This window comes from Pantherophis guttatus, chromosome 1, assembly GCF_059756535.1.
Source record: "Pantherophis guttatus breed Tessera chromosome 1, ASM5975653v1, whole genome shotgun sequence".
In the NCBI taxonomy this organism is placed as follows: Eukaryota; Metazoa; Chordata; class Lepidosauria; order Squamata; family Colubridae; genus Pantherophis; species Pantherophis guttatus.
Window position 1 is genome coordinate 290,401,784 of NC_142063.1, and position 11,711 is coordinate 290,413,494.

At 38.8% G+C, this 11,711-nt stretch overlaps 1 long non-coding RNA gene and 1 other non-coding gene across 2 annotated transcripts; one reads left to right on the forward strand and one right to left on the reverse strand.

The window, feature by feature from the left end:
* Positions 1 to 221: 221 nt before the first annotated feature.
* Positions 222 to 4,421, forward strand: LOC117671471 (uncharacterized). Its single transcript, XR_004592898.2, has 3 exons — positions 222 to 292; positions 629 to 689; positions 4,335 to 4,421. It is a non-coding gene; the product is annotated as an uncharacterized LOC117671471 (long non-coding RNA).
* Positions 4,422 to 6,894: 2,473 nt separating this feature from the next.
* On the reverse strand, positions 6,895 to 7,001 carry LOC117672136 (U6 spliceosomal RNA). The gene has a single exon (XR_004593138.2). It is a non-coding gene; the product is annotated as a U6 spliceosomal RNA (small nuclear RNA).
* Positions 7,002 to 11,711: the final 4,710 nt, after the last annotated feature.

Sequence of the window (11,711 nt, forward strand, 5' to 3'; positions counted from 1 at the left end):
TTTTTCAGCTTTTTCCTCCTCTTACCCCCTATCATCCATTCAAATTAACTAATATATGTGTGCAATTCTGCTTCTGATTTTTGTGATTAATAAAATGATTGGGCAAAACTGAATCAGCACAATAAGCCCTTTGTTCCCCCGCCAACTATCTCCTGCAGGGTGATTTTTTTTTTCCAAGTTATGTTCATTTTTATCTTTTCTAAAGTTTAACTAATTGTCTTCAGGTCCGTTCAGTGGCAATGAAAGCACTTACAGGAATAGAGAAATGGGGCTGCGCTAGAATAAAGGAAAGGTAAGTTCTGCAGAAAAGTATATTCTCTTGCGGAAAAGATGCCAATGATGACAAAATATTACAATGTGGTACAGAAGATGGAAAGAAGGTGATACGGATTTTTCCATTTTACAGAAATGTAAGAATTATATGATATGACATGAGATATGAGATATATTTATTTATTTGTATCCCACCTTTATGGTATGTTCTGATTTGATGTGATACCATACATATTTTGATTACTTCTAAAAACACACAAAAAAATCTGAATTTGCAACTGGTGTCCATAGCTTAAATAATATCAAATAAAAGTATCTCACATAAATAAAGGCTAATCAGATCTCTCCTGTTCAGAAAGAAAATAGGTCCTGGATCTGGCTTTTGGATGGAGTTGTAGCCCACTTAAAGAACAGGGGTAAGTGTGATTTTCTGACTTTGGTTTTGCATCTAAATGACCAGCACTGCTTTAACAGCCTAGGGTAATGCACCAGCTGAGCCTGTTTCTGAGTACATTCTTAAATCGAATTAGTACAACACCTTTTGAGGAGGATATTGTGAAAAGTTTTATATCCAAATATATCTTATTCTTTATATTGTTTCCATCTTTCCCGAAAACATTAACAGAATCAGCATTTTCACACAAGCATTCACACAATTGATAGTCAAGCTGAAATTAAACTAATTTGGACTCCGACTGGGTAGTCTCAGGGGGAGAGACAGGGGCAGGTCTTGAGAATGTTATCTGGGATGAGTTTGATCCTGTGACCCCTGAGGACGTGGACAGGATTCTGGGTAGACTGAACGCGACCACTTGTTTATTGGACCCGTGTCCTTCCTGGTTAGTACTGGCTTCCCGGGAAGTGACACGAGGCTGGCTCCAGGGGATTATAAACGCTTCGCTGAGTGAGGGTGACTTTCCCGCCGCCTTGAAAGAGGCGGTGGTGAGGCCTCTCCTCAAGAAGCCTTCCCTGGACCCGGCAATGTTGGTAAATTATCGTCCGGTCTCCAATCTTCGCTTTGTTGCGAAGGTTGTTGAGAGTGTGGTCGCGCAACAGCTCCCCCAGCACCTGGATGAAACGACGTATCTGGATCCGTTCCAGTCGGGCTTCAGGCCCGGGTACAGCACGGAAACGGCATTGGTCGCGTTGGTTGATGATCTCTGGAGGGCTCGGGACAGGGGGTGCTCCTCTGTCCTGGTCCTGTTAGATCTCTCAGCGGCTTTTGATACCATCGACCATGGTATCATGCTGCACCGGTTGGAAGAGTTGGGGGTGGGAGGCACTGTGTTGCGGTGGTTCTCCTCCTTTCTCTCTGACCGGTCGCAGTCTGTGTTGACAGGGGGACAGAGGTCGACCCCGAGGCCCCTCATATGTGGGGTGCCGCAAGGGTCGGTCCTCTTGCCTCTCCTGTTCAACATTTATGTGAAGCCGCTGGGCGAGATCATCCGTGGTTTCGGGGTGGAGTACCATCAGTACGCTGACGACACCCAGCTGTACATCTCCACCCCGGATCACCCCAACGATGCCCTTGAAGTGATGTCCCGGTGCCTGGAGGCCGTACGGATCTGGATGGGGAGGAACAGGCTCAGGCTCAACCCATCCAAGACTGAGTGGCTGTGGTTTCCGACGTCCCGATATAGTCAGTTGACGCCATCACTGACTATTGGGGGCGAATAATTGGCCCCCACGGAGAGGGCTCGCAACTTGGGCGTCCTCCTGGACTCACGGCTGTCTTTAGAAGAGCACTTGACGGCCGTGACCGGGAGGATTTTTCATCAGGTTCGCCTGATTCGCCAGTTGCGTCCCTTTCTGGATCGGGACTCTTTACGCACGGTCACTCATGCCCTTGTCACCTCCCGCCTGGACTATTGCAACGCTCTCTACATGGGGCTCCCCTTGAGGAGCACCCGGAGGCTCCAACTGGCGCAGAGTGCGGCCGCGCGGGTGGTAATGGGAGCGACATGGCGTTCCCATGTAACACCTCTCCTGCGCGAGCTGCACTGGCTCCCGGTGGTCTTCCGGGTGCGCTTCAAGGTTTTGGTTACCACCTTTAAAGCGCTCCATGGCTTAGGACCCGGGTACTTGCGGGACCGCCTACTACCACCAATAGCCTCCCACCGGCCGGTACGCTCCCATAGAGAGGGGTTCCTCCGGGTGCCGTCAGCCAAACAATGCCGACTGGCGGCCCCCAGGGGGAGAGCCTTCTCTGTGGGGGCACCTACTATCTGGAACGAGCTCCCCCCAGAGATACGGAGGATCCCGGATCTGCGCACCTTCCGCCGCGCCTTAAAGACCTTACTATTTCACCAGGCCGGCCTGGCCTAATTTTCCCCCTCTTTTATAAAAGATTTTTAAAATTTTAAATATTTTTTAGTATTTATATATTCAATTTTAAATTGGTTTTAAAAGTTTGGGGTTTTAAATTTGTCGGGGCCAAAATTATTTAATTTGATTTTATTCTATTTTTTAAATTTTGTATTGTATGTGTTTTTATTGTTTGGCTGTGCACCGCCCTGAGTCCTTCGGGAGTAGGGCGGTATAGAAATCTAATAAATAATAATAAAATAATAATAATAATAATAATCAAGTAAAAATAGCAAACAGGTGAAAATCCTTTACCTAAACTTCCTCAAATTCCCAAATAAATTACGCAGACCTAATCCATATGTCAAAGGATAAGGCCTGTGAACACAATAGAGTTTATTAAATTAGGTCTCCCAGAGGAACTGCATGTCCACCTGCAGAATACATACTTATCAAGGGTGGGTTCTATTTACATTTAGTACCGATTCGCAACGGGAGCGTACGTGAGTGCTTGCTTCCGTCACGTGCGTGCGCGCTTCTGCGCATGCGCATGTTGTCCATTATGATGTCCCAGAGGGTGGGCAGAGCCTCCCACTGCTTTTACTACCAGTTCAAAAGAACCGGGAGCAACCCACCACTGATTCTTACACACATACACATACGCATACACACATCCCTCAAATATCACTCTAGATTCAGCACATAGGCACTTCCACACCAGGGGTGGGTTCTAAAATTTTTTACTACCGGTTCTGTAAGTGGTGATACTTGTGGGCGTGGCTTGATGGTCATGTGACAATTCTTTAGGATTTAGCAGAGGTACTGGTCTACTAGGCTTTTAACTACAGAGCTGTACCGGTCTACCCATTTATTTTTGCAGGCACCGGTCTGTCTACTCATTTGTTTTTGGAGGCACTGGTCTACCCATTTATTTTTGCAGGCACCGGTCTACTCATTTGTTTTTGGAGGCACCGGTCTACCACCACACTGCCTTTTAACACTAATCAGCTGTAGGGCGGCCCTTTGAAGATTTTAAACAGTTTTTTTCCTTCTACCTGATCAGCTGGGACTCAGGAGGCAGCAATAGATTGGGGGTGGGGCCAAATAAAAGGTAATAATAACACGGGGGGCAGGGGCAGAACCAGTTCGGTGATGTCATATCGTCACCGCTACCGGCTCAGCCGAACCGGGCCAAACCAGGAGGAAGCCACCACTGTTCCACACCCTGGACAAGCTCCCCCTATAAAAATCTGCTGCTGTACCCCATTTCTTTGCAGCTGCCCCTAAAGGCAAACTGATTGCTTTTAGGAATAAACATTTTTTTCTTTCCTCACAGCTGTCTGGATCTCATTTTTATTTATTCTTTGCACAACCCCAGTTCAAGTTAGAACCCCAAATTATTCTTCTAACACCTTGGAAAATTCACAGACATAAGCTTTGTACTTTCAAGCAATTCACACACCTAGCTGATTTTCCTAGTAAGCTTGAGAAGAGACCCATAAACTCTGTTTATTCCCTTCATTCATGCCTATTGCAAATTGTGTGACTTCAGCATTTAGTTACAAAAGATTTAGTATGACATTTCTGCATTAAATGTCCTTAGTCTTTGATGAAGCAGAACAAAAACACTGGTCCAACTCAGAAAATGAAGCATTGTAAAAATTTTCTGTGCTGCAGGAAGCATGTTACACACACAGTCAGTGCCCAAAGTGACAAGGTAAATTCACTTTTGTCTTACATGTTCTTTTTCCTTACAGTTTGAATTACAGCCAGTTCAAACAATGCATCAAGGATGAATATATAGAGTGTTCTTGGAAATAGATCCCACCTCTTGACTTTCACACTTTCAGGTGAATAATTTTATGAACCCTATAGCTAGGTAATGTGGCAAGGTGCATTTATTATTTTTTCTGCATGATCATGAATTCTGAAAAAACAAGTGTTTCTCATCACACAGAGCAAGGCTTATACTGATATGGTTGTTATATCAGAAGCAGAGCTTCAATGGTCTACTTAAGGCCTAATGCAAATATGTAGTCTTCCTTTTGGAGAGGAGGAAAGTCTTCCAGTGTTAAATCAAAATCCAATTGGATTACTACTCTGTTTTCTCCAAAATAAGACATCCCCTGATAATAAATCCAATCGGGTTTTTGAACACATGGCAATAAGGCCAAGCACTTATTTCAGGGTTCATAAAAATATAAGACAGGGTCTTATTTTCGGGGAAACACTGTATTGTTAGCAAGTATTGTAGGAAACAGTACGTGTGAGATGTGGTATGCCATGAATTTATCTCCAATCGGCAGAATATCCTTTCCTTTTCTGATTTGTTTTAACCACACTTTATGTTGTTCCACCTGAATTGGGTTGAATATTATCAGAGATTGGGAATTTTTTTCCATGATTAGAACCTCTATTTTAAAGGTTTCTGACCTAGTTTCCTTTAAAACAAATTCTTAATTTGGGCTATCAGCCAGTTCTGATTATTCCAAATGATAGAGAAGAGGGAGGCATTTTTGTTTTTAGAAGAGAGGAAGCTCTGTATCCCCACTCTTCAAACCATGTCTTGAGAAAAAGGTGTTGTATCATCTGAATTTAATATTTGCTTTCTCCTTAAGCCAAACAGCATTCCTCAAAGACAGGAAAGCCCTTGCAGCTGTATTCTTTCTTTCTTTTCTTTTTTTTTACAAATCTCCAGTGAACCCCATTTGGGTACTTTAATAACTTTTACATAGAAAGAAGCCACAGTATAAAATATTATCAAGCAGTTCCACATTGCTGACATAATATAAGGAGTTTTAAACCTTTCACAAAAATAAATATTTACCATTAGTTATGAATTTTACATATTCCTCAACTATTCAAGAAAGCTCATTAGATAAGCTAATGGTTTAGCTAATTACTATAGGTTATTGTTGTAAACCACCCAAAGTCACCAGTGTTTGAGTTAGGCAGCCATATAAATTTGTTTAATAAACAAGCAAACAAGCAAGCAAAACACTATCTGCATGCAAAATAACGAAATGCATCTCTTTTGTCAGATTTTTAACTGTTCAGTCAATATGAATTTTATGGTTAATTTTAACCTGTGGTGTTTATTTTTTAGATCTTCTTTTTAAAGAAAGGCTGTCAATCAACCTGAGTGCTCCTCAGAAACAGAACAGTGGAATATGGGTGAAACCAGTGGTAAAATCCTCAGAGGTTTGCCACCGGTTCACTGTGCACGCATGTGCAGTGCACGCCAAATGCATGCTGCATGCATGCATGCACAGTGCGCACCAAACACATGCTGCACATGCATGCGCAATGCGCAGCAAACATCTTTTTGCACAAAAAAGGAGACTTAAGAAATTAAGTAGAACAGCGAGGAAGGGAACAGCTGTGCCGTGCGATTTAGGTTTGCTAGAAAGCAGGATTTCCTACTTTCTAGCCAATATAAATCACGCAGCATAGCTGATCTTCGGAAATACCAGTTCGGACAAACCAGTAGCATTTTTTTACTATCGGTTCACCCGAACTGGTAGCTTTTATTAGTACCGGTTCGCCCGAACCAGTGCGAACCAGTAGCATTTCACCCCTGGGTAAAACCTTCCTTGAACGTAATGGGATGTACTCCTGAGTAAACATTGATTTTATGCAGAGATGCTGCGTAATAATTGCCTTACTTATATTAAGTTATTTTTACAAAATTTCAGTGCCCTTATAACAATGGTTTTTCAAGAATATGATTTTGCAAAACATGATGTTGTCAACCGATTCACTTTCAAAAACAGGAACAAAATCTCAGTGGAAGGTTTTAAATTAATGAACCTTATCATTGTTCAGGTCTCCCAGTGTGTTGCAAAGATTGATTATTTCCCAGTGCTCCGATAGGTGACTTGTATATTTCTTATGGGAAAGTTTATGATACCATTATTTAACAAAAAAATCAATGTTGATTAATAAAAGTAATTTCACAAAGCTGTACCGCGGAATATTCAGCTTCAAATTCATTTCCCGTGCTTAATTATCTGGGAATAGCTGAGTGGTGATACAGTAATAGAAAAACTTTCTTATGTAAGAAATGGACAGAGGTTAATTCTTCTATGTCAATGATTTTCAATCAGGATGCCATGGCAACTTGAGATACCATAGAGATTGCTCAAATGCCACAAAATTATTACTTTCAACTAAACTCTTACAACTAGGCCATTGCATACACTTATATATACATCTTTCTACATGTATAGAAATGCAGCTTTGTTTTAGAGTAGGACAGATACATGCTATTGTGGAAAATACATGTTTTTCTTTTTCTTCTTTTTTTTAAATCTTAAAAAAAATATGGAACACTTCACGAATTTGCGTATCATCCTTGCACAGGGGCCATGCTAATTTTCTCTGTATCGTTCCAATTTTAGTATATGTGCTGCCAAAGCGAGCACAAAAGTACATGTTTTTCAATGTTCAGAGGTGAGTTTGCTGACAAGCTGGGGCTAAACATGTTTGGAAACTGCCTTTTGTATAAAATAAAGTCATCTGCCAATCAACCCAGAACAGGAATAGAGTTGATTGGAAGTGTGTAGCTTCATCAATCAGTTGGGAGGAATGAAGGTCTTCTTCTGGATATCAGAGGAGGCATCTGGAGGTGCACATTGTGAGTTACCCTAAACATAACAAGGGATAATTTTATTACTAAGAAGAGAAAATATGAAGTTGGCAGTGGAAAGGACCAAGCAACCAATGAAGGTGGAAACAGAAGTGAAAAGAAAAATGTGTTGGCCCACAATAAAAAAACTAGGGTCTCTATAAAAACAAAGAAAATTGTTTTTATTTTGACAATTACATAGCAGTAGAATTTACTAAATATGGTGAATTTAATTCTACCTTACAATGTATTATTTGTGTCAATAAATTAGCCAATGAAACAATAGTATAAAGCAAGTAAAGACACGTCTCAATAAAACGTAATTATCTTGTTGACAAACCTCTATTCTATTTTGAGACTTTAAAATTCTACAAAAATAGCTTGAAATTTGCCAAACTGGAGTGATAAAGCTTAAGCCAAAATAGAATGATAAGCTGTTTAGCAGCAAAATTGCTAGTTATAAACTACAATTGAAGAAGCATTGATTTTTCTCACTTACAATGTTATAATTAAGACAAATTTGAGAATTAAGCAGAACAAGAAGTCAACATTTCCCTTCATTCATCAATATTCATTCATTACACTGATGATTGTAAAAAAGAAGAAGATATTTTATGTTGTAAAAGAACCTGGGCAAACCATGGACCGAGGTATTTGCACTACTTTATCTATATATAATTTGTTGGCATGTCCTGCAAATTCTGTGTCAGAATTTGTACACATGGTGTATCTTCAATTGGTTCAGCCAATAAAACGATTTGTGTCGTTAATGAAAAATGTCAACATTAATATTATAGCATTGCAGTTACTTCTGCCTCATGAAGCATGCAAAAACAATCAGTGATGAGTTTACAGCTGTGCCAAAGTTGTAAAATTGCAAACTACATCAAAAGTATGTCATTAATGTCATTCCTCTCTAACAAACTTTGTGAAAGATATGGAGCAAATCATACGAACTTTCCCCATACAGAAATCAAATGCTTATCAGGAAGAAACATCTTGCCATGAGAATGTGAAGTGAAGAATGTAATTTACTCTTTATTCTTGAGCAGCAAGAAGAATGTTGTGAGTTACTGACAGATATTTGGTCTACAAACTTATTTTCTGTTTTATTTAAAGATGTATGTAACAGTTCTATTGATATTTTACTCTAACTGGCCTTATGGCTGTAATAAACTGATCTGATTTCACTTGATGTAGTCGATATCTCTGAAAATTTAAATATCAAAACGTATCAGAGCATCTCTGGTTTGTAACCTGGCAGAAACTTTTTTAATTACTATTTTTCTTTCCCTGAACAATCTATTTGTCTTCATGGCTTTCCTTCTTTGGTTTCTTTGGTTTTTTTAAAATAATCTGACAGTGCGCCATTTCATTGTTTTTGCAAACACTTGGGATACGTCTACGACAAGTAGTTAGCTCAGGGTAAGAAAAATTGTAATTAAAAAAAAAATTCTGCTAGATTTCAAACCAGGGATGCTGTACCTGTGAAACAAATGTTTCAACAAAAGCTGCAGCAGGTGTTTTGAGGAAACGTGGGAAAATGCAAAAAAGGAATGTTTATTTAAAAATAAAATATTGCTGTGCCTACATATACGTATCTTTATTTAAATGTGTATGTATATCTTTAACTTTGGAGATAGATAGATGATAGATGATAGATAGATAGATAGATAGATAGATAGATAGATAGATAGATAGATAGATAGATAGATAGATAGATAGATATTAGACTTGCCCATAGAATTGCCCATTCCAGGCCAATTAGGGTCCTGGAATGGAAAGTGGAGGGGGTAGCTTAGTAGCCTGGACTCCCAATTGAATCCTTTACAAGCTGCTGCCAAAGTATCTCAGTCTAGTCAAGGTTTCCTTAAACCAATTTAAAATCAAGCCAGCACCAGCACAGAGCCAGAAGGACTTAAGAATACAGTGTCTATATGCTCAAGTTAGAATGGGACATCTAAGATTAAAATATTTCGGTGGAAGGAATATTAATTGCTTTCCAAAGAATTTGGGATGGGCAAATTCTGTGTGATTTTTTTTTAATGGTGGGACTAAATCATCATAAGCTTTCTTCTGGGTAAATATGGTAGATGAAGTACCTGCTGCTTATGAAGAGGCTAAACAAATGTGTTTTGATTTTTGCAGCATCCTTGACACAGCATTACATGTTGTTTTCTACACAGAGATGGAAAAGTGATAGGAAATGTTAGGGAGATAAGTGCTGTTCAATAGAAAAATGCAGCAGTTCATTAAACGTCCTTGAATATTGGAGAGAAAGAGGAAAGCATAAAAATGATCAAAATAAAAAAGGATGCTGAAGAGATCAACAGAGTAGTGGTTGTGTATAAAGAAGATAATCTATCTTCTCTCTGTGTTCTTTTTTTGTTGTTAATGCTTATTATCTAATAGAATTCCTTTTACAGTGTACACAACAAACCCTTCTATATTTTGTTCTTGGAAGCCTCTTTATTCCTTTTCTCACCTGACTAACAATATTTTCTCATCACTTCTCAACTCTTGTAAACGTTGCCTTTTCATTCATTGAAAGAAGATGCATTCATTTATTTATTGATATCCTGCCTTTATCACATTATAGGTAGCCCAAATAGTGGACATGCCTAATGCTCCTTCCTTTTCCCTACAACAGCAATCCTGTCAGATGGGTTGAGCATAGAGAGAGAAAGTGACTGGCCCAAATGTCACCCAGCTGGCTTTCATGCTTAAGGCAGGACTAGAACTGGAACTCACAATCTCCTGGTTTCTAGTCTGGTGACATAACCACTAGACCACACATATCTCACACTAGATTTTTTTTCTAGGGAAAATTGCATTTTGGTGGCAGTAGATATTTATTTTATACATTCAGAATCATCAACCTCAAAATGTTATAAAACGTGCAAAGTTAAGAATAAGGTAATAAAACCAATATTTCCCCAAACCCATAAAATTCATAATCCTTAGCTCAAAAGGGTAAAATTTCAGCTAAAAAAAGGTACACATTTTTTTAAAAAAACAAAAACCTCCAAACTTTATTTTTTAATATGCTGAATGAAGTAGAAAAATACCATGCATCTTCCAATTTCTTAATTTTGTTCTTGTTCTGGGGCACAAATACACTTCACTGCTAAGTAAGGTAGAATAATGTGATACCTAAAACGATGTGATTTGAGGTGGATTGAGCAGGGGGCTTGCCTAGAAGGCCTCCAAGGTCAATAATCAGCTCTATTCTGATTAATTGGATTTTCTGGATTTCTGAGTTCAGGAAATGTACCATTTATTAAAAAAAAAATCAGTCTTTATGCAACAAAGCAATATATTATCACTTTTTCTTTAACCCATCTATCTCTACAAGATTGGAACAATAGAGAGGGGGGGGAAAGAAACAATTACCTTTTTAACAGGAGAATGAAATTAATCTGTATGCAATGTTTCTTCAAACTCAGAAGCTACAACCGAAGAGAGCAATGAAGCTAGGGATTAGCTCCCCCAAGAGGTATAAACCTGTAAGTGCAATAAAAGACAATATTATTTGCTGATATTTATCCTTCGGCAAGAGTCATTACAGAGATGTGAGTTTGGTATCGGTAGGAAAAATCAAAGGATTCCTTTTCCAAATGACCATGAGCATAACACACTCAATTATTAGACAACATGGTATCAGTATCTGGAGAAGGATTTCAAACCCAAAGAATACAAACTAATTTTCTTTGACAAATATTCTTTTTATAGCTTGCTTAGACATATTTCAAAGCACCTTGGACACCTGTGAATATATACACAGCACATATCTTTACAGTACACCTTTCAGATTTAATAGGCATCAACTATTAAGGTATTTCTTAACATTTCTGATATGCAACATTATAAACTTTTTGACTGAATTGTGTCTCAGGTGTTCTTTGGTGCATCCATCATTAAAATATTCAATGTGACAACTAAACCATTGTCACAGCTAATTGCAACCTTGTCAAATAGCGAAAGAGATAATTCTGCAATTGAAAATTTCATAAGCTAAAAAAACGAATCTACGTATTGAATAGCTTCATATGTAACCTTTAGGGGAGAAAAATATCCATCTATCTTTTGGTATTCTGATAGCCACACTACAATGTGAAGTATTTGATGTTGGACACTACCTATAAAATGAAAAACAAATATAAGAAACAATAGTGATGGGAGGGAACTGATGATTGATGTTGTTCAAACTTTTTGAAAAACGCCCTTTTTGCTTGGTACCTTAAGAAAGCCAGCCTTTCTCAGCATCGGACTCTCAAATGTTCAACATACAGATACTATACCTATCTTCCAAACTGTTGTAAAGATATACATAGTGAATATGTAGGGATTCATATGTGTAATTTAGATTTCCTATATAATGATTTTTACTGATTTTATTAAAACTTTATAAACCAATTCTCCATAAGTGGTAAGTTTGGTTAGAATTTCCAAGTAATAGCACTTAGATCAGTGGTGAGTTGCCCCCAGTTCGGACCGGTTCTATAGA